Raw genomic sequence first — 20,844 nt, 5'->3', positions numbered from 1 at the left:
TGTAGCCGAGGAAAAGGTGGGGGGTGGTGCCAGTGTAGTTGCGGAAGATGGACTGTTCCACATATCCTACAAAGAGACAGGCATAGCTGGGGCCCATGCGGGTACCCACGGCAACTCCTTTAGTTTGGAGGAAGTGGGAGTTTGGAGTTCCTGACTGAACTGGTCCTCACCCTGAATAACTTCTTTCCAATCCTCCTGAACTGATCCTGCCGGGACTGAAACTTCCTGCGAGCAGGGCGGCAATAGGGCCCTGTGTTATCTTCAGGATGGCTGCGCGGTCTAAGGCGCTGCGTGCAGCTCGCCATCTCCACTGGCGGCATGGTTTCAGATCCCACTCCTGACATCCTCGTTTTTGCTTGAAACATCATTAATGACGGGTGTGCGATTGTGTCGGAAAATCGACACGATCCCTCTTCCGACCAGGGACGATTTACAAAAAAAAAACACACTTTCTCGCTTGTGTCTGTGAGTGAGTGTGACAACGTGCAGCCTCCCTGAGCACGGCCCAAACCTTCCACCACTGTCGGCGGGGAAGGCGGCAGCAGCGGCAGCAGCACTCGGTCATGGAGCTCTCAGCAAAACCAGCAGAGTTTGTGCCTCACTGTATTCCGTCAGACTGCAGAGGGAAAGGAGCCTGGATGTTCACTCGGATCAGTGACAGAGGCAGAGTGGAAGTGCATGTTGTGAAGAGTGAGAGAGGTGGGGGACATACGAAGACAGACAGAAATCGAGATGGAGAGGGAGACGCAGGGAGTCAGAGAGAGTGAGATGGAGATACAGAGCCAGAGAGTCTCGGTGTATGAGTTTGCACGCAGCCAATCTCCCGGAACTGAGATTATATCTACGACGTTTTCTGTTTCCAATGTAAAAGTGCCTACTGCTGCTGGAAATCAGAAATTAAAAACAACAGAACTTACAATCCACAGCTTGGATTGGACACAACTCATCCAGGCCCCTCCTCATCCTGAGGGAGACCCAGAGATACAGAGAGGGAGAGGGAGAGATGAATCGGAAATTGAAATCAACAATATCTACAACCCATTGCTTGGATTGGACCAAACTCATCCAAGGTTCCTCCTCCTGCTGCTGCTGCTGTCGGGCAACCTGCCCCCACCTCCCTCTCACACAATCACCGCAAACACTCACAACCTGCAGCATCCACACAGATCTCTCGGCACCGTCCCAACAGTGAAACACACATGCAGAGACACACATACACACACAGGCAGAGAAAGAAAGAGAGATATGGAGGCTGAAATCGAGACAGAGAGGGAAACACAGGGGGACAGACATACAGACAGGAAGCTACAGAAACAGGGAGAAATACAGAGACATAGAGAGACTTCGGGTGGATGAGTTTGCACACAGCTTCTGTCTTGGAACTGAAGCTGTCTTTATTCACAGTGAATCGTAAAACGGGCCCAAGGGGCCCAGGGGAATGGACATCCCCTGCCGCCCAGGGTTGTTTCCATAGTGTAGTGGTTATCACGTTCGCTTTACACGCAGAAGGTCCCCAGTTCGATCCTGGGTGGGAACATTATGCCTCCCTTTCCTGTCAGGATGTGATTGGGTGGTCGAATGCAAGGAGTGGTGTGGGATAAGATAGCCCAGAGCTCCCTCTCCACTCCACTCTGTTCTCTTCGCACTTTCAGCCCACTTCCTCAGCCCAGGGAATCTTCTTTCTCTGTCTCTCTCTCTCACACAAACAGGGGAAGAGAGACAGGTACACATAAACAGAAAGAGAGGGAGATAACGGAGTCAAGAGTATAGACATAGACAATAGGTACAGGAGCAGGCCACTCTCCCCTTCGATCCTTCATCACCATTCAATATGATCATGGGTGATCATCTTACATCAGTATCCTGTTCCTGCCTTATTTCGATAACCCTTGATTCCACTATCCTTGAGAGCTCTATCCAATTCTTTGTGTGTGAGTGAGTGTGAATGTGTGCTGCCCACACCCTCCCCCAGTGTCCATGGCAAAAGCAGTAGTGGGCAGCACGGTGGCACAGTGATTAGCACTGCTGTCTTACCGTGCCAGTAGACCCAAATTCAATTCCCGACTCAGGCGACTGACTGTGTGGAGTTTGCACATTCTCCCCGTGTCTGTGTGGGTTTGGGGTGGACAAAGTTAAAAATCACACAACACCAAGTTATAGTCCAACAGCTTTCTCTGGAGCACCGTTCCTTCACAGGTCGCTTCACTGAAGGAGCAGTGCTCCGACAGCTAGTGCTTCCAAATCAACCTGTTGGCATTGTGTAATTTTTAACTCCCCACCCCGTGCCGTTGATCAATAGCTGCAGCAGGGCTGGCATTGAATGGCTGGATGGCAGGATAGTAAGTAAGAAACAGAGTGAGGTGTGAGAGTTTGGGCCAGTTCCCTGGGGAGCAGGGAAATAAGTCCCAGCCTTTCCTTACAAATGAAACTCTTCATTCCCGGCAACATCCTGGTATATCTCTTCTGAACCCTCCCCAGCTTAATTCGTATCCTTCCGATAATAATGCGACCAGAACTGGAGACAGTACTCCAGAAGAGCACTCACCCATATCCTATGCAACCTCAGTATCAAATTCCAACTCATACAATGAAAGCAATGAAGGACTGAGCAATAGGTGCAAAACATATTGTTAACCATTCTGTTTATATGTGACAAAAACTTGGAAGGATTATGTGCCTGAACCCCTAGGTCGCTCCATTCTACAACACTACTCAAGGTCTTACTTTTAATTGGATAAACCCTACCCTTCTTTGTTGTAGTTGAGAGTGGTGCTGGATAAGCACAGCACACCAGGTAGCATCCAGGGAGGAGGACAATTGACCTTTCGGGCATAAGCCCTTCATCACCTCTGATTTCTAGCATCTGCAGTTCTCACATTCTCCTTGCTTGTTGTATTAAAATGCTTGATAGGTCATATCTTGTTTCTTTTTTAATTTAACGTGGCAGTCTTTCATTGAAACGTATGTCTCAATAAGCTGTAGATTTGCGTTTCATGGTAAAGGTTTATTAACAAAATAAACCAGGACAAAAGAAAAAAAAACTAAGACAACACAAATGACTAAACAAAATCACATCCCAAACATTACAAAAATCCGATAAAATTCCCTTCCCCATCAAATTAGTAGGTTCAACTTAATTATTTTCTCTCAGTTCAGGTCTGTCGAGCTGCGAGTTCTTTTACATCTCCCACTTACATGACTGAGAGCTTAGACTTTCTCAGCTTTGAATAATGGATATGTCCTCAACTGTTCTGAATAATCCCCTTTGTCCAGGAGAGGCCACACTTCCATCTGACTTCAGTCAGATTCCCGTTAAAGTGCCCAAAAGCTTCCCAAGCTCTTGGCTTTTCTATGTTGAAATCAATCCACGATTATTCTAAACACAGAAGCAAGGTAATGCCTTTCAATGTTTTCTTTTTCCTATTGTTTCACCCCAAATAAATATAAACAAACTTCCATGGACACTACATGAGGCACGTACAGGTTTAAAGTCATGACTTAATTAATTATCTAAGCTTTCACAAGAATAGGCAAAGACCCAAGTGCAATTACTTTAAACTCCAAAGTTTAAAACAAATGATATTGTGATGGAGATCACACATCTTCCATTACAGTATCAATTGAAAAGTAGATCCCACCCTGTGATATCATTTTAAAGCCATTATAAATATAAGAACAGTGGGAGTCCATTTTTGAGGCGGCCCCTCCATTCGTGTAAAATCACAGCTAATCTTTCATCCAACCAGTAGTTGCCTATACCCTTTCTCCTCAGGGGTGTAGGTTTGCTCGCTGAGCTGGAAGGTTCGTTTTCAGACGTTTCATCATCATACTCGATAATATCTTCAGTGAGCCTCCAGATGAAGCACTGTGGTGTAGCCCACTTTCTACTTATATGTTTGGATTTCCGTGGGTAGGTGATGTCATTTCCTATGGTGATGACATTTCCTGTTCTTTTTCTCGAGGGTGGTAAATGGGATCTAAGTCGATGTTGTGTTTGTTGATAGAGTTCTGGTTGGAAGGAAGGCTCATTCATGTCTTGTTTGACTTGTCCTAGGACGGATGTGTTGTCCCAGTCGAAGAGGCATCATTCCTCATCTGTATATAAGGATACTAGTGAGAGTGGGTCACGTCTTTTTGTGGCTAGTTCATGTATCCTGGTAGCTAGTTGTCTGCCTGTTTGTCCAATGTAGTGTTTGCTACAGTTCTTGCAAGGTATTTTGTAAATGACATTATTTTTGTTTGTTGTCTGCATCATGTGTTTCAAGTTCATGAGCTGCTGTTTCAGTGTGTTGGTGGGTTTGTGGGCTTCCATGATGCCAAGGGGTTTGAGTAGGGAACTAGATGTTACCTAGTATGGTGATGAAACATCTGAAAACGAACCTTCCAGCTCAGAGAACAAACAGAACCTCAAACTGAGCTACAAATCTTCTCAAACTCACCTTTATCCCCATCCCAGGGCAAAATCTCTGCTTCAAGTTTCTTTAGCCGTGGTTAGGGTTGGGGGAATGTTGGTGAGGGGACGGAGGGGAAGCAGCCTCTTGAAATGGTGCATCGTCCATATGACAACACCCCAAACCATTTCTACTCATCGGCCTGGATGATAGGCGTGAATGGGAGCACCCACCACAAGAACAGACGGCGAGACTGGGGTGGGTCTCCTTCATGGAGTTGAACAAGTTGAAGTCCTTGTCATCCAACAACCAGCTCAGCATGCGGATGGTCACCAGGGCTAGGAGCTGAGAGACACACTGCACAAAGGCCTTGAACGTGTCTGCCTGGGATTTCAGTTGGTTCCCCTACAGACGGGAAATATTCAGATCCCTCAGCTGGCACACGTCATCCAGGGTCAGGAAGAAATCCCTCCAGCCCAGGTCGCTGAGCTCCTCATTCATTCTCAGATCGAGAACATTCGGTTTCCAAAGTTGACCGATTCTGGCTGCTTTGGCTGTGGGGTAGGACAGTTTGGGAAGAAAATTAGCTGGTAAGAGATGAGGGCCCAGACTGAAAAGATGACAGACTCCCCTCCCTAAAGGACAATTTGAGCGCAAATGGGTTTTTACACAATTTGATGGCTGTTTCTCAGTCACCATCACAGAGTCAAGCTTTCAATCCCAGATTTACAAATACAGCTTTGATTCCAATAACTGCCTCACCAGGATTGGAATCCTCAGATTTAGCCTGCATGCTGGATTTGGAGTAGTTGCCTCCTCCAGCCCCGATAACCCTCCCTATCTTCGTAACTTCCTATGTTCCCCTACAGCCCTCCCTAGCTCTATAACCTCTTCCATCCCCTACATCCCTCCCTGTCTGTTACCTCCTCCTGTTCCTATATCTCTCCCTACCCTTGTTACCTCCTCCAGACCTTACAAACCCCCTTATCCCTGTAAACCTGCTCTGTCCCCTATATACCTCCTTATCTCTGGAGACTCCTCCAGCCCCGTATCTCTCCCTATCTCTGCCACCTCCTCTAGTGCCAAAACCCTCCCCATCTCTGAAACCTCATCCAGCCCCTACAATCCTTTGTACACCTTAGGATTCCTGCATTTTACTGACTCTCTAGAAAATCAAACCAGGAATTCCAGAGTAATGTTTCCAATTAGGGGGTGAAGGAAAATAGAATTTGGTCCAACATGTAACAGGCAAAGCAGGTGATATAAATGCATGTTCTTTCTTAATTCAGCACGGGGCATGTGCATCGCTGGGTGGGCCCATCTTTGTCCTGTGGGAGGAAACCCACACTGGCACGGGGCGATCACGCAAACTCCACACAGTTGCCTGGGGGGTGATCGGACCTGGGTCCCTGGTGTTACGAGACAGGAGTACTAACCACTGTGCCACCTTTGGCCTAGATAGAGCAAGACCTGTTCCCAACACTACAATCTGGAACCAGGGCTGACACTGAGGAAGGGGTGTGGGGGATTCCTCCCAGTGCAGTGTTGAATTAAGGGCCCTCTTGAGTAGGTTAGCAACATAGTGAAGTCCAAAAGGCCAGTCTCATGGCCCAGCCAGCCTTGCCACCAACACTGGCACATGACCAACAGGCAACAAACATTGTCCTTGCCAACCATCTGCGTGTGGCAGGAGTAATCTTGGCAAAGGATGATTGAGGTCATGGTCATTCTCACGTGCCCCTGGCAGTTCTTGTCAGATCAAAGGGGAAGAGCTGGCGGTTGTGTGGGCTTTGGTGGGGGCTGGGAGAGCACGTGGGTGCTGTCAGCATCCAGCTGCCAACAAGCCCCTGAAAGACGCTGTCCCCTTCTGGGGGCAAAGGGGCAGATCCACTTTACCAGCATGGTGGGTGATGGTCACTGAAGCCGTTCCTGACTCACAACTCTGCCATCCTCCTTGTCTCTCGCCGGTAGGTACGGGCATCTGGAATTCAAAATCAGAATCGGTGTGAGCTGGAATCTCTTGTATTCCTCAACGACTTGAGAGGGAGAACGGGAAAAAAGCCGTCCTTTGTATAGAACTCCCTGTGGATCAGAATGTCAGGCCTTGGGTACATTGGATTACCCATCCTGCGCTGGTGTCCGAGGAAGAGAATTCCAAACAGTAACAGGTTTGGATGGATATGGCTGAAAGTGTGTTGCTGGAAAAGCGCAGCAGGTCAGGCAGCATCCAAGGAGCGGGAGAGTCGACGTTTCGGGCATGAGCCCTTCTTCATTCCTGAAGCTGGTGATAGGACTCTGTGAGAATCACAGAGTTGTTTCCACAGGGGAATGGATGGACAAGTGTAACTCTGTATATCTTAGTGAGCGGTTTATGGAACCTACAGAGAGTTGGAAAGTTGTTACTCTGAGTTGGCCTAAGTTCTCCTATGTCTTGTGATCTTTATCTGAAACTTATCAAACATGATTGAGTGGCGGAGCAGACTTGGATGGGCTGAATGACCAAAATTCTGCTCTGATGTTTCATGGTCTTTAGAGATGAAGTGAAAACAGAGTGAGAGCAGATTCAGAGCAGGAACATTCAACACCCAGATCGAGGAGAAGTGATGGCTTTGTGGTATTCGCACTGGATTGTTACTCCAAAGACCCAGATGATATTTGGGTGGGTGGGTGGGCAGGTGGAGTTGGGGTGTGTGGAATGCAGGCTCAAATCCTCCCACAGCAGATAGAACCCTCCTTCCCACCCCACCCCCAATGATAATAAGAATTGAGAGTCCCCTTCATCCTCACATTCCTTCACACCAACCTCCAAAACCATCCAACATTACCATGAGCTGGAAAGAGACTCCATCACCAAAAGAGAAACTCCATTCCCCACCCTTTTTCACTATCCACAGGGATCGTTTCACTCTGCCACTCCCTCATCGACTCTGCACTCCCCACTGACCTCTCCACTTACACCCAGGACCACTCCCTTGCCACCTGCCCCCACTCCTCCCCTCTTCCTGAAGCTTCAGATCTGATAGAGATTCACCTGCACGTCATCCAACCCGATCCATTGCTCCTGATGTGGTCTCTGTATCGGGGGGAGACCAAACGCAGACTCGCTGAGCATCTGCGCTCCGTCTGTGCCAACCAACCTGACCTTCTGGTTGCCATCTGCTTTAATTCCCTCTCCTCTCCCTCTCCGGTACCATGTCCATCCCATGATCTGCTGAGCGAGTACTCAAAAAGCGTGACGCTGGAAAAGGCACAGCTGGTCAGGCAGCGTCAGAGGAGCAGGGGAACCATCGTTTCGGGCATAAGCTCAGTGACCTCAGTATTGAATTCAGCAGCTTCAGAATTCCCCCATCCTCCCTCTGCAGCCTAATTCCATCTCTAGCCTTCCCCCTTCTCCTTGCCTCCCTGCCCTGACCTCATGTCAGCTGTTCATCCTTCTCACTGCTTCCGCATACCATCATCCCACCACCTTACCCCCCCAGGCCAAATCCCCTCCTTCTATAGACTTCTGGGCTCCCCCCACCCCTTTCAGCCCTGACAAAGGCTTTCGGACCATTGACCTTCCTGTTGACCGAAACATTGATTTTCCTGATTCTTGGATGCTGTCTTCTAAGCTCTATCAGCCTCACATCTCCTGACTCTGATTTCCAGGCCCTGCACCCCTTCCTGTCAACCTGGATGAGAGTGGTCAATGGTTCTCGACTTGAGCCAAAAGTATTTGGGTGGGTGGGCCGAATGGCCATCTCTACTGTTGCCCCCTTCCACACCCCTACCCAACCCCACATTCACTCTCGCGCATCAGGGAGAGAGATGGATGAGATTACCTTAATGTCAAACCCAACCAATGTGCTGATCCCTTGCCTCAGTGGGGTCCCAGATCGGTTCACTTTCTGTCGGTGCATGGTCTTTCAGCTTCTCAGTCAGTTGCTCCAGTCCTTCTGCTCAAAGGGGTGATCTCTCCCTGCAGTCGACCTCCCAGAGCCAGCTCTGAATATTGACGGGCAGTGTGTTTTGGCTTTCTCTGAGTGACCAGGACCGGCTCTTGCTTCACCAGAGTTCAGGTGATTTCTGTCACTTACCGTCCGACCGGCCCACTGCTTGTGGCACAACTTCCTGTATGAATTGCGGAACACACACACACAGATCAACAATGTGTCTGTGTGCGGAGACAGTGTGTGTGTGTGTGTGTGTGTGTGTGTGTGTGTGTGTGTGTGTGTGTGTGTGTGTGTGTGTGTGTGTGTGTGAGAGAGAGAGAGGGAAACAGATAGGAAAGGAGGAGAGACAGAGTGACGGGAATGGGGAGAGAGGAGGGGTGGGAAGTGGGTAGGGAGAGTCGGAGAGAGGGGAAGGGGAGGGGAAAGGGGATGAGGATTTGGGTGTGAGGGAGAATGGGGAGTGGGAAGGGGAGGGGAGAGGTTAGTGGGTGGAGGGGAGTCGAGGGAAGGGTAGGGGAATGGGGGAAAGGGGATGGGAATTCGTGGGTGGGAAGAGGGCAGGGGAGAGAGGGGAGGGGAAAGGGGAGAGGGTTGTGGTTGCAAGGGGGAGCTGAGCTGGGGTATGTGCAGAGGAGAGGGGGTGGGAAGAGAATGGGGTGGGGGTGAGAGGAGAAAGGGAGTGGAGGGGTGGGAGAGGGGTAGGAATGGAGAGGGTTAGTGTTGGGGGGAGGTGTCGGAGGGGTGAGGGGAGTCGACAGGAGGGGAGGAGAAGGGGAGAGGACAGGGAGAGGAAAGAGGGAGGGGGGAGTTGGAGGGGAGGCGGACGGGGTAGATGGGGACGGAAGGGGGTGAGCAGGGGAGGAAAGGGGTGAGAGGAGGATTGAAGAAGTGGGTGGGGGAGATGGGGAGAGGAGAGGGTGAAAGGGGATGGGAAGCAGAAGATGGGAAGAGGCGGAGGGAAGAGTGGGAAGGGGGAAGAGAGGAGACAGCGGGTGAGGGAGGAATAAGGAACAAAGAAAATTTTCAGCCCAGCAACAGGTCCTTCGGCCCTCCAAGTCAGTGCCGATCGAAATCCAGTGTCGAAACCTATCGTGCAATTCTTAAGTATCTGTATCCCTCTGCTCCTCACCTACTCATGCATCTATCCAGATGCACTTAAATGAATCCACCGTGCCTGTCTCTACTACCTCTGCTGGCAACACGTTCCAGGCACCTACCACCCTCTGTGTAAAGTACTTGCCGTATGTTTCCCCCTTAAACCTTTCACCTTTCACCTTGAACGTGTGAACTCTCATTGTTGAATCCCTCACTCGGGGAAAAAGCTTGTCTCTATCCACACTGTCTATACCCTTCATGATTTTGTAAACCTCAATCAGGTCCCCCCTTAATCTCCTGTTTTCTAATGAAAACAAACCTAACCTACTCAAAGTCTCTTCATAGCTCGAATCTTCCATCCCAGGCAACATCCTCGTAAATCTTCTCTGCACCCTCTCCAAAGGGGAAGCGGCGAAGAGGGTGAGGGGGGAAAAGGGGAAGAGGGTGAGGAGGTAAAGGGTGAGGGAGAAGAGGCTGAGAGGTAAGAGGAAGAGGGTAAGGGGAAGCGGGGAAGACGGTGAGGGTGAAGGGGAAGAAGGTGAGGGGGAAGAGGGTGAGGAGGAAGAGGAAAACAGTGATGGGGAAGGGGAAGAAGTTGAGGGAGGAAGGGGAAGAGGGTAAGGGGCAAGACAGTAAGGAGGAAGGGAAAGAGGGTGAGGGGTAGAGGGTGTGAGGGAAGGGGAAGAGTGTGAGGAAGAAGGAGGGAAGAGGGTGAGGGGGAATGGGGAAAAAGGTGGTAGAATAAGGTGAGGGGCAAGGGGGAAGAGAGTGAGGGGGAAGTGGGGAAGAGGGATCGGAAGGGGACAAGAGGGAGGAAAGAGGGGTGGGGGACGGAAGAGGAGAGGAGGGGGAATGGAGGGCTATGGGAGGAGCTGAAAGGGGAGGCAGAATGGGAAAGGGGGAAGGGGAGAAGAGTGGAGGAGAGAAGTGTGTGAGCGATGGGGAAGAGGGGAGGAGGGAGGGGTTGATAGAAGGGAAGCGTAGGTGGGAAGGGGAGTGCTAGTGAAGAGGCAGAAGAGGAGAGAGGGAAAGGGAGGGAATAGTGTGGATGGGAAGGGAAGATGAGGGAAGAGGGTGGAAGGGGCATGGAAGGGGAGGGAAGGAAGGTGGCAGGGGAAGGGGAGGGGAGGGGATATGAGGTTATGGGGAAGGGGTGGGGGAGGGAGATGGGGAAGGGGAAGAGTGGGGAAGAGAAGTGGGGAAGATGAAGAGTGGAAAAGGGTGGGGAAGGGAGATGGCAGGGTGGAGGGGGCAGGGGAAGTGGAGGTGGAAAGGGGTGGGATGGGAAAGGGGAGGGAAGGAGGAAATGGGAGGGAAGGGAGAAAGGGGAGCGAAGAGGGTGAAGGGGGAGTGATGAGGTGGAGGGTTGAAGGGAGAGCAGAGGGAAGGGGAGTGGTTAGGGGAGGGGGTTGGGGTGGAGGGAATGGTGGGGAAGAGATGGGTATGGAGGGGAGGGGGTACAAAGGGGGAGAGGAGTGGGAAGGGGAGAGGGAAGAGGAAAGGGGAGATGCAGGGTGAGAAAGAGGTGAGGGAGGAGGGAGAGGTTAGGGACAAGGTACAGAGAGGGAGGAGGGGGAGAGAGTAACTGAAGGAAAGAGAGAGAGAGAGAGAGAGAGAGATGAGAAAGCGGTGATTGCTTACATTGACAGGAGGTCATGTGAGTTAAGTGAAATGCCTGGCTCATGCCCAGGGCAGCCATTTTAATAACCTTTTATGACCCAGTTGCGATGACAATCAGATTAAAATAAGCCTTGTCAGCACAGAATATCTTTACAGAAACGCTCTAAAATGATAAAAGGTTTGGGGCAATTCTGGATGTTTCAGGACATATTCATTGCAGACTTCCAGCCTGATTAAGGAAACCTCTTCTGCATTTTAGGGACAGGGTAACACCTTCTGGGCTCGCCAGGCGATGCCCCCATCCCGTGAACCATCACCAACATCATCCATCCCCTTGTAAGGTCAGGATGGAACATCCACAGCTGCCCTCCAGGAGTCAACTCTCTCTGAACACAGTGATCTGACACTGCGGCACCTGTCTTGGAGCCTGGATACAAATCTCAAGCCTAGTATTCATTTTTCTCTGAATAAAAAAATGATCTCAGTCTGTTACAGCCTGTAAACCTGCCCAAACACAGCCCTCTCTTGTGAAGGCATAGCAACAAACACACCGCACTAACAAACCATAAGTAGCTGTTGCAGCTCAACCTGCTGCTTCCATTTGCAAAATGTCTTTCTGTCATTTGGTGACACAGCACAAACCTCATGGGTATGGCGGAGAAATGCACTAGTCAAAGCAGCTGGGAGGAAGTGAAACATTCTATCTATCTGCCTGTGATGACTCAGAAAAGGAAAGTATGTGTCTGTCACAACTGAAGTCAGGAAGAGGGACACAGCTCCTCCCCTGAGATTAGATCTGTTCACATTAAGTGAGGGGTGTCCCAGACAGGAAGAGACATGTGAAACCAACCTGACAAAGTGCAATGGTTATCCCGTTCGCCACACACACAAAAGGTCCCCAGTTTGATCCTTGGTGGGAGCATTTTGCTGCATTTTTATGTCTTTCTCCTCCCTCAGGGATCTAGCTCAAACTCTCACACCTCACTCTGTTTTGTCCTGACAGTTCCATCCAGAACCGGGACAGGGCAAGGTGTCAAAGGAGAGAAGCGCTGGGGATGACCCCTCACGGGAAGCTGAGGATTGATTCCTGAGAGCAGGAGATGTGTGGATAGGGTCAGTGAGAGGTCAGGGGAGATTGCAGAGTGGGTCAGAGAGGTGTTGGAAAGAAGGTGCGTGTTTTCAAAATGCATCAGTCACCCAACATGGGCCATGGAGCCACACCCCTGAGATCCAGGCTCCCTCACATTGTCACCAACTGAGCCAGCCAGAGATGATGCTGGGTGCTACCTCGTCAGTTGTTGTAGTGAGCTAGTTCCCTGTGATTTCCTCAGTGATCATTTCTGGGTTTTTTAAATAAAATTTCGCTGACATTGGAAATCTCCAGCTCAGGACAAGGGTGCTGCCAATGTTGTCATAAAATCAACTCATTGGTCCCGACCCTCCTCCAATGAGGCAGTTGCACATCCCAATAGGAGAAGGGCTCCTTGTAGTCATAGGGGAGTCCTTTCCGCCTGTTTAGTCCATGCTGGCAGAGTGGGGAGGAGAAGAGGGTTTCTTACTGAGGGGGTTGAATACATTGGAATGGACAGCAGCATGTGGTAAGGTCCTAGGGAGTGTTGCTGAACAAAGAGACCTTGGAGTGAAGGTTCATAGCTCATTGAAAGTGGAGTCGCAGGTAGATAGGATAGTGAAGAAGGTTTTTGGTACTTTTCCTTTATTGGCCAGTGTAATGAGTACAGGAGTTGGGAGGTCATGTTGCAGCTGTACAGGACATTGGTTAGGTCACGTTTTGAATATTGCATGCAATTCTGGTCTCCTTCCTTTCGGAATGATGTTGTGAAACTTGAAAGGGTTCAGAAAAGATTTACACGGATGTTGCCAGTGTTGGAGGATTTAAGCGATAGGGAGAGGCTGAACAGGCTGGGGCTGTTTTCCCTGGAGCGTCGGCGGCTGAGGGGTGACCTTAGAGAGGTTTATAAAATCATGAAGACCATGGATAGTATAGATAGACAAAGTTTCTTCCATCGGGTGGGGGAATCCAGAACTAGAGGGCATAGATTTAGGGTGAGAGGGGAAAGATATAAAAGAGACCTGAAGGGCAACGTTTTCACGCTGAGGGTGATACGTGGATGGAATGAGCTGCCAGAAGACGTGGTGGAGACTAGTACAATTGTAACATTTAAAAGGCATGTGGACAGTTATTAATAGAGAGGGTATGGATGGATATGGGCAGGGTGATGGCAGGTGGGACTAGGTTGTTTTGGAATATCTGTTTGGCATGGCCGAGTTGGACCGAAGGGTCTGTTTCCGTGCTGTACATCTCTATGACTCTATGAGCCAGTGGGAGGTTTGGAAAGGCAGTGCTGAGTCTCTGAGAAACCCCTTTAATTTGTGGAAATGTGACTGTGTCTGTGTGTGTGTGAGACTATGTGCGAGTGCGTGTGTATGTATGTCTGTGTGTGCGTGCGTGAGTGTGTGACTATTGGTGTGTGTGACTGAGTGTTTGTGTGCATGTGTGTCTGTGTAGGAATGTGTGGGCCCCAGTAGTTTGAGTGCGGATGGGCTCCCTAGTGGCCTGGATGGGAAAGGCATTTTGCTCAAGTCGCCAGGATCCCTGCTGCACGATTTGATTGGCGGGACGGGGTCGTTCTGTTCAGAGGGGGAATAAAGCTTAATTGTTTGAGTATATTTGAACTGGAGGGGTGCTGACAAAGTAACAGGCTGAAATGTGAGTGAGAGAGTTTGCTAGAAGTCTGTGTGAACAGAGAGGTGTATACAGACACTGACTGGACTGAGCCTTCATTTGAACATTAAGAACGGAATCGGAGGTTAGTATGTGTCAGGCTGGCCGAACGATCTCAGGTGCTGATTTAAGTTGCAGCTTGCCTTTGAACTGGCGGTTTGAGTTTCATTCCTGATTGTGTGGGTTTAATTTAAAAAAAAACTCATAAACGAACAGGAGTGTGACCTTGTGATAAAATTGATACCCACCCCCAACCCCAAGGCACCTGCTGCTGGGAAGTCAGACTCTGTACCCCTGCCCCAGGCGGTTTTACACAGCCGCAGGTTACTGTTTGTGTCTGTGAGTGAGGGCAGCCTCTGTGTGTACGGTTCTGACACTCCCCCAGTGTCGATGGGAAAGGCAGCAGCACTGGGTAATGGAGCTCTCAGTGAAGCGAGAGGCTGCAGAGATAGAGAGAGAGTCTGTGTGTCCATCAGACTGCAGGGAGAATTTAGGAGAAAGTGAGGACTGCAGATGCTGGAGGTCAGAGGGAAGTGTGTGGTGCTGGAAATGTACAGCAGGTCAGGCAGCGTCCGAGGTAGCAGGAGAATCGACGTTTCGGGCAGAAGCCCTTCACCAGGAACCCGAGAGTATTGAGCCTCCTGATTGACTCAGAGCAGTGAAAGATCAGGGCGCGTCCAAATGGGAGAGAGCTGTTGTTCGGGAATGCATGCGTGTTTTAAAACGGAGCACATCACCCAAAGTGGGAGAAGAATCCACAATCCTGAGATTGAGAGCCGCATGCTCTACCGACAGAGCTAGCCGGGCACTTCGCACAATCGCGTACGCTACTGCTGTGGGTTTGGGGGGGGGGGGGAGGGGGTGGATTGGAAATTACCTCCTTCCCATATACTCAATGCAAACACACAGATCCATAGAGAGAAAGAGAGATGCAGAGAGAGAGAGAAAGAGTCTGAACCTACCTTGCTCTGTGTTCCCAGCAAGCCACTCAGTTCAAGGAGCATTTAGGGACAGGGGTTGTGGGGTCGGGGGGAGGGCATCTCGCTGAGGGATTGGATAAATGGGAAAGGTCTGCAACTTGATCCAATGGGAGATGTGTAAAAGCAGTGCTGAGCGAGAAACCTCCTTAATAAGAGTCTCTCAATGTCTCTGAATCTATCTCTCCTCTCTCTGTATCTATGCAATCTCAGCCCCGGGGATACCTGCTGTTTCTGTGCACGGAGTTGTGCAAACTCAGACGCAAAGACTCTCTTTCTTTCTCTCTATTTCTGTCTCTGTATCCACTCCCCCCACCCCCACCTCTCTCTCTCGCTGTCTGTATCTCTCTCTTTCTCGCTGTCTTTCTCTCTGCCTCTGTGTGCGTGTGTGTGTGTGTGAGAGAGAGAGTTTGACCGCTGTGACGGGGTGAATGCTGCAGTTTGTGCGTGTTTGCAGTGAGTGTGTGGGAGGGAAGTGATAGCAGGTTCCCCCCAACAGAAGGAGGAGAAGACTGGATGAGTTTTGTCAAATCCAAGCTGTGGACTGGAAGTTATGTTGGTTGTTGTGGTTCTGTTCGCCGAGCTGGAAGTTTTTGCTGCAAACGTTTCGTTCCCTGGCTAGGGAACATCATCAGTGCTATTGGAGCCTCCTGTGAAGCGCTGCTTTGATGTTTCTTCCGGTATTTATAGTGGTTTGTTCTTGCCGCTTCCGGGTGTCAGTTTCAGCTGTAGTAGTTTGTATGTGGGGTCCAGGTCGATGTGTCTGTTGATGGATGTTCTTGCCGCTTCCGGGTGTCAGTTTCAGCTGTAGTGGTTTGTATATGGGGTCCAAGTCTATGTGACTGTTAATGGAGTTTGTGGATGAATGCCATGCCTCTAGGAATTCCCTGGCTGTTCTCTGTCTGGCTCGTCCTATGATGGTAGTGTTTTCCCAGTCAAATTCATGTTCCTGGTTGTCTGAGTGTATGGCTACTAGGGATAGCTGGTCGTGTCGTTTTGTGGCTAGCTGATGTTCATGGATGCGGATTGTTAGCTGTCTTCCTGTTTGTCCTATATAGTGTTTTGTGCAGTCCTTGCATGGTATTTTGTAAATTTGTATTTTGAAAACACTACCATCATAGGACAAGCCAGACAGAGAACAGCCAGGGAATTCCTAGAGGCATGGCATTCATCCACAAACTCCATTAACAGACACATGGACCTGGACCTGGACCCCATATACAAACCACTACAGCTGAAACTGACACCCGGAAGCGGCAAGAACATCCATCAACAGACACATCGACCTGGACCCCACATACAAACTACTACAGCTGAAACTGACACCCGGATGCGGCAAGAACAAACCACTATAAATACCGGAAGAAACATCAAAGCAGCGCTTCACAGGAGGCTCCAATAGCACTGATGATGTTCCCTAGCCAGGGAACGAAACGTTTGCAGCAAAAACTTCCAGCGCGGCGAACAGAACCACAACAACGGATACCCGAGCTACAAGTCTTCAACCAGACTTTAGTTATGTTGGTTTTAATTTCCGATTCATCGCAGCAGCACCACCACTTTTCTATTTAAAACAGAAAGCATCACTAAATTGGGCCAAGGCGAATTTGGATGGAATTAAGACCATAAGACATCGGAGTGGAAGTAAGGCCATTCGGCCCATCGAGTCCACTCCACCATTCAATCATGGTGCTTGCAGGAGGAGTTTGTTTGCAGGCAAAGGGACCTCTAGCAAGTGGGAGGCCTTTCAAAGTGAGATAGCTAGAGTTTAAGGTCTATATGTTCCTGCGAGGGTGAAAGGGCAAGGTTGGATGACAAGAGGTATTGAGGCATTGACCAGAGAAAAAAAAAGGATGCGTGGCTCAGTTACATACAGCTGGGATCATGGGAATCTCTGGAGGTACACAGGGGGCACAGGAGTTTACTGAAGAAGGAAATCAGGAGGGCGAAAAGGGGGCACGAGATAGCCTTGGACGAGAAGGTTAAGGTGATTCCAAAGTGGTACGTTCAGTATCTCAAAGGAAAAAGAATAACTAGAGAGAGAATAGAGTCCGAGCTGAAAATGTGTTGCTGGAAAAGCACAGCAGGTCAGGCAGCATCCAAGGAACAGGAAATTCCTGATGAAGGGCTTATGCCTGAAACATCCAATTTCCTGTTCCTTGGATGCTGCCTGACCTGCTGTGCTTTTCCAGCAACACGTTTTCAGCTCTGATCTCCAGCATCTGCAGACCTCACTTTCTCAGAGAATAGGGTCCCTCAATCACACAGTACCATAACCTGGCATTGTGTGATCAGATGTCGTGGTGGGGTTCCTGGCGACTTGAACAAAGTGGCAAAAGTGAGGACTGCAGATGCTGGAAACCAGAGTTTAGATCAGAGTGGTGCTGGAAATGCACAGCAACCGAGGAGCAGGAAAATTGACGTTTCGGGCAAAAACTCACCGACTCACGTCTTGAACAAAGTGCTTTTCCCATCCAGGACACTCTGGGGGTCCCCTGCTCACTCACACTGTCCTGGGCCACACACACACACACACACACACACATAGACTCACACACACACTCACAATCACACATACACACAGTTTTTTTTCTCTCTCTCACACACACACACAGTCTCACACACACACTCACAATCACACATTCACACACAGAGTCTCTCTCTCTCTCTCACACACACACACTCACAATCACACATACACATACAGAGTCTCTCTCTCTCTCACACACACACACACACACACGCACACACGAGGTTTATCACTATCTCAGCGCTGCCTTTACACACCTCTCACTGGTTCATGCTGCTGTCCATTCCCACTTATCCAACGCTTCAGCGAGAACCCCTCCTGACCTCCCCAACTCCTCCAGCAGGGACTAATGAGTACAAGAGTGGCCTCCTCTCCCATAGGGGAGGGACAACATCTCATTTGGAGGAGGGTCGGGTTTGATGAGAGGATGGGAAAGATACTTTATTCAAAACTCCAGGAGCCCTGCAGAGAGATTTGATTACACAATGCCAGGCGATGGTGCTGAGTGATTGAGGTCTTTGTGGGAACATATTCTCTCTCGAGTTATTCTTTTTTTTCATTGAATATCCTTAATCTTTGGAATCAACTTAATCTTCTCAGCCAAGGCTACCTTGTGCCCACTTTTCGCCTCGCGTGATTTCCTTCTTCAGTAAACCTCTGTATTCCCTGTATACCTCAGTGATTCCCATGATCCCAGCTGCCTGTACTTGAGCCACCAACTCCGCACCGCCCTCATTCCCTCCTCTAACTGTCCATCTCCTCCTTCCAACCCTATCCACTCCACCCACCTGACCGACCTATCACCATTACCCCCACCTCCATCTACCTATATCACTCTCAGCTACCTTCCCCCCGCCCTCCGCCCACGTCCCCGGTCCCCACCCATTTAACTCACCACCCCCTCTGCTCACAGCCTCATTCCTGATGAAGGGCTTTTGCCCAAAATGTTGATTCTCCTGCTCCTGATGCTGCCGGACCTGCTGTGCTTTTCCAGCACCACATTCAGGACTCTGACCTCCAGCATCTGCAGTGGTCATTCTCTCCGACAATGGGAGAGAGAGCCTGGATCTCAGGGATGTGGCTCCAAGATCCATGTTGGGTGACTGACCTCTTTTGCTACACCCCCCTTCTCTCCAACAGCTCTCTGAACCACTCTGCAACCTCCCCTGACCTCTCACTGACCCTGTCCCCAGGAATCAATTCTCAGCTTCGGATGGGGGAAATGTGTGAGTTTGGGCCTGTTTCTCGAAAGGAAGATGAAGTTGTGCAGCGGAACGTTCCCACTCAGGATCGAACTGGGAACTTTCCGCGTGTGAAGTAAATGTGACAACCACCGCACTATGGAAACGCAACAGAGCTGCGTCTTTTGGACATGTCCCTTCCTGACTGGGGTGGAGGGGGAGAAGGGTGCCCTGCGATTCACGGGGAATTTATCCAATTTCAGCCCCGGGCTACCTGCTGCTTCCGTGTAGAGTTATGCAAACTCAGATACTAAGAGTCTGTGTGTGTATGTGTGTGTGTGTGTGTGTGTGTCTGTGTGTGTGTCTGTCTGTGTGTCTCTGCGTGTGTGCGTCTGTGTGTGTGTGTGAGTGTGTGTCTCTGTGTGTGTGTGTGTATGTGTGTGTGTCTGTGTGTGCGTCTGTGTGTGTGTGTCTGTGTGTGTGTCTGTGTGTGTGTGTGTGTCTGTGTATGTGTGTGTCTGTGTATGTGTGAGTGTGTGTCTGTGCGTGTGTCTGTGCGTGTGTCTGTGTCTGTGTCTATGTGTCTGTGTGTGTGCCTACGTGTGAATGTGAGCTTGGCCGGTGTGACGGTCTGAATGCTGCAGGTTGTGAGTGTTTGGAGTGAGTGTGTGGGAGGGAGATTATTGCAGGTTCCCCCAACAGCAGCAACAGCAGGAGGAGGAGGAGCCTGGATGAGTTTTGTCCGATCCAAGCTGTGGAGGGTAAATGATGTTAGTTTTAATTTCCGATTCATAACAGCGGCAGTAGCATCACTTTTACATTTAAAAGAGAGAACATCAACGAGTATGCATGCAGCCCAGCTAGCTCAGTCGGTAGAGCTTGAGACTCTTAATCTCAGGGTCGTGGGTTCGAGCTCCACGTTGGGCGATGTGCTTATTTTCAAATACACCTAGACAAACACCCACTCTTGTGTCTGTCTCTTCCCTCACGGAGAGCTGCGTTTCTCTCCGCAGCCTGATGGAGTGCTGTAACACATATGTCTCTCTCTCTTCTACAGCGGCTCGTTTTACAGAGAGCTCCATTAACGAGACCCTTTTAATCATCGACCCTGGGGGTGGGCCGTGCACAGAGGCTGCATTCAAGTCACACTCACTCAGACACAAACATTAAAGTGTGGTTTTTGTAATCGCCCGTGAAGCAGCGGGAGCTCAAATCCTGGCCGGGGAGGAGAGTGTGAATTTGATGACACTCCAGTCATTGGTGAACGCAGCGCCTTAGACCGCTCGGCCATCCTGACGCACTCAGCCCGCTACGTCCTCTCGGGAAGACACATCTCTCTGTAACTCGTCCACCCTGACACATACAAGCCACTGGCTCCACAAAGCTCACCAGAAGCCGGTGGAATCGGTTCACACACATCTGTCCACATGCACCTCTCTAGCTCTCTGTCACATGTACCCACCTTATCAGCCTGCTCCTGCCCCACTGAACTCATTTCCTCCAAGACAGACACAGATAGAAGAAAGTGAGGTCCCATATTCCCAATTCCTTCGTCTCTGCCGCATCTGCTCCCAGGAGGACCAGTTCCAATACCGTACAGCCCAGATGGCCTCCTTCTTCAAGGACCGCAGATTCCCCCCAGACTGATCGACGATGCCCTCCATTGCCCCTCCCCCAAGTTCCTCCTCCCTATCTTAGCCTGCTGGACACACTTTCCTCATTCCTGATGAAGGGCTTATGCCCGAAGCGTCGAATTTCCTGTTCCTTGGATGCTGCCTGACCTGCTGCGCTTTTCCAGCAACACATTTCCAGCACAGACACAGATAGATCGTGGTCAAGAGTTCCCGGGGAGACGTGGGTGAGAACCTTATCAGTTTCACACAGAGATTGCACACAGCCTTATGCGCAATTTAGCACGGTCCAATTCATCTCAACTGGCACATCTTTGAACTGTGGGAGGAAACCGGAGCACACGCACGCAGACAATGAGAAAACTCTACACAGACAGTCGCCCAAGGCTGGAATCGAACCTGGGACGCTGGTGCTGTGAGGTAGCAGTGCTAACCACTGCGCATCATTGTTTGAGTAGACTTGTACCGAAGGCGGGCTGACAAAGCAACAGATTGTAATGTGGGTGCGTGAGAGAGTGTGATAGAAGTCTATGTGAACAGAGAGGTGTGTGCAGACACTGACTGGATTGAGCCTTCGTGTGAACATTGAGAACGGAATGAGGGGCTAGTATGCGTCAGGCTGGCCGAGCGGTCTCCGGTGCTGATTTAAGTTACAGCTTGTCTTTGAACTGGTGGTTTGAGTCTCACGCCTGATTGCGCGGGTTTAATTATTTTCAACTCATTAACGAACTGGAGTGTGAACAA

The 20,844-nt window shown here is 50.1% G+C and overlaps 1 protein-coding gene and 2 non-coding genes across 3 annotated transcripts in view; 2 read left to right on the top strand and 1 right to left on the bottom strand.

Moving 5' to 3' along the window:
• LOC132835225 (baculoviral IAP repeat-containing protein 1-like) overlaps window positions 1–8,246 on the bottom strand; it is a 104,805-nt gene extending 96,559 nt beyond the window's left edge. Inside the window, exon 1 of the mRNA XM_060854592.1 lies at window positions 8,213–8,246. The gene's annotated coding sequence lies outside the window, so the exon portion shown is untranslated. The remainder of the gene's footprint in view (window positions 1–8,212) is intronic.
• trnav-uac (transfer RNA valine (anticodon UAC)) lies at window positions 1,465–1,537 on the top strand. Its single transcript has one exon. It is a non-coding gene; the product is annotated as a tRNA-Val (tRNA).
• An 11,077-nt stretch (window positions 8,247–19,323) lies between the features above and the next one.
• On the top strand, window positions 19,324–19,396 carry trnak-cuu (transfer RNA lysine (anticodon CUU)). The gene has a single exon. It is a non-coding gene; the product is annotated as a tRNA-Lys (tRNA).
• Window positions 19,397–20,844: the final 1,448 nt, after the last annotated feature.

This window comes from Hemiscyllium ocellatum, chromosome 44 (genome assembly GCF_020745735.1).
Source record: "Hemiscyllium ocellatum isolate sHemOce1 chromosome 44, sHemOce1.pat.X.cur, whole genome shotgun sequence".
In the NCBI taxonomy this organism is placed as follows: Eukaryota; Metazoa; Chordata; class Chondrichthyes; order Orectolobiformes; family Hemiscylliidae; genus Hemiscyllium; species Hemiscyllium ocellatum.
Note: the sequence above shows the minus strand (reverse complement) of the source record. Positions and strands in the feature narration are given on the sequence as shown.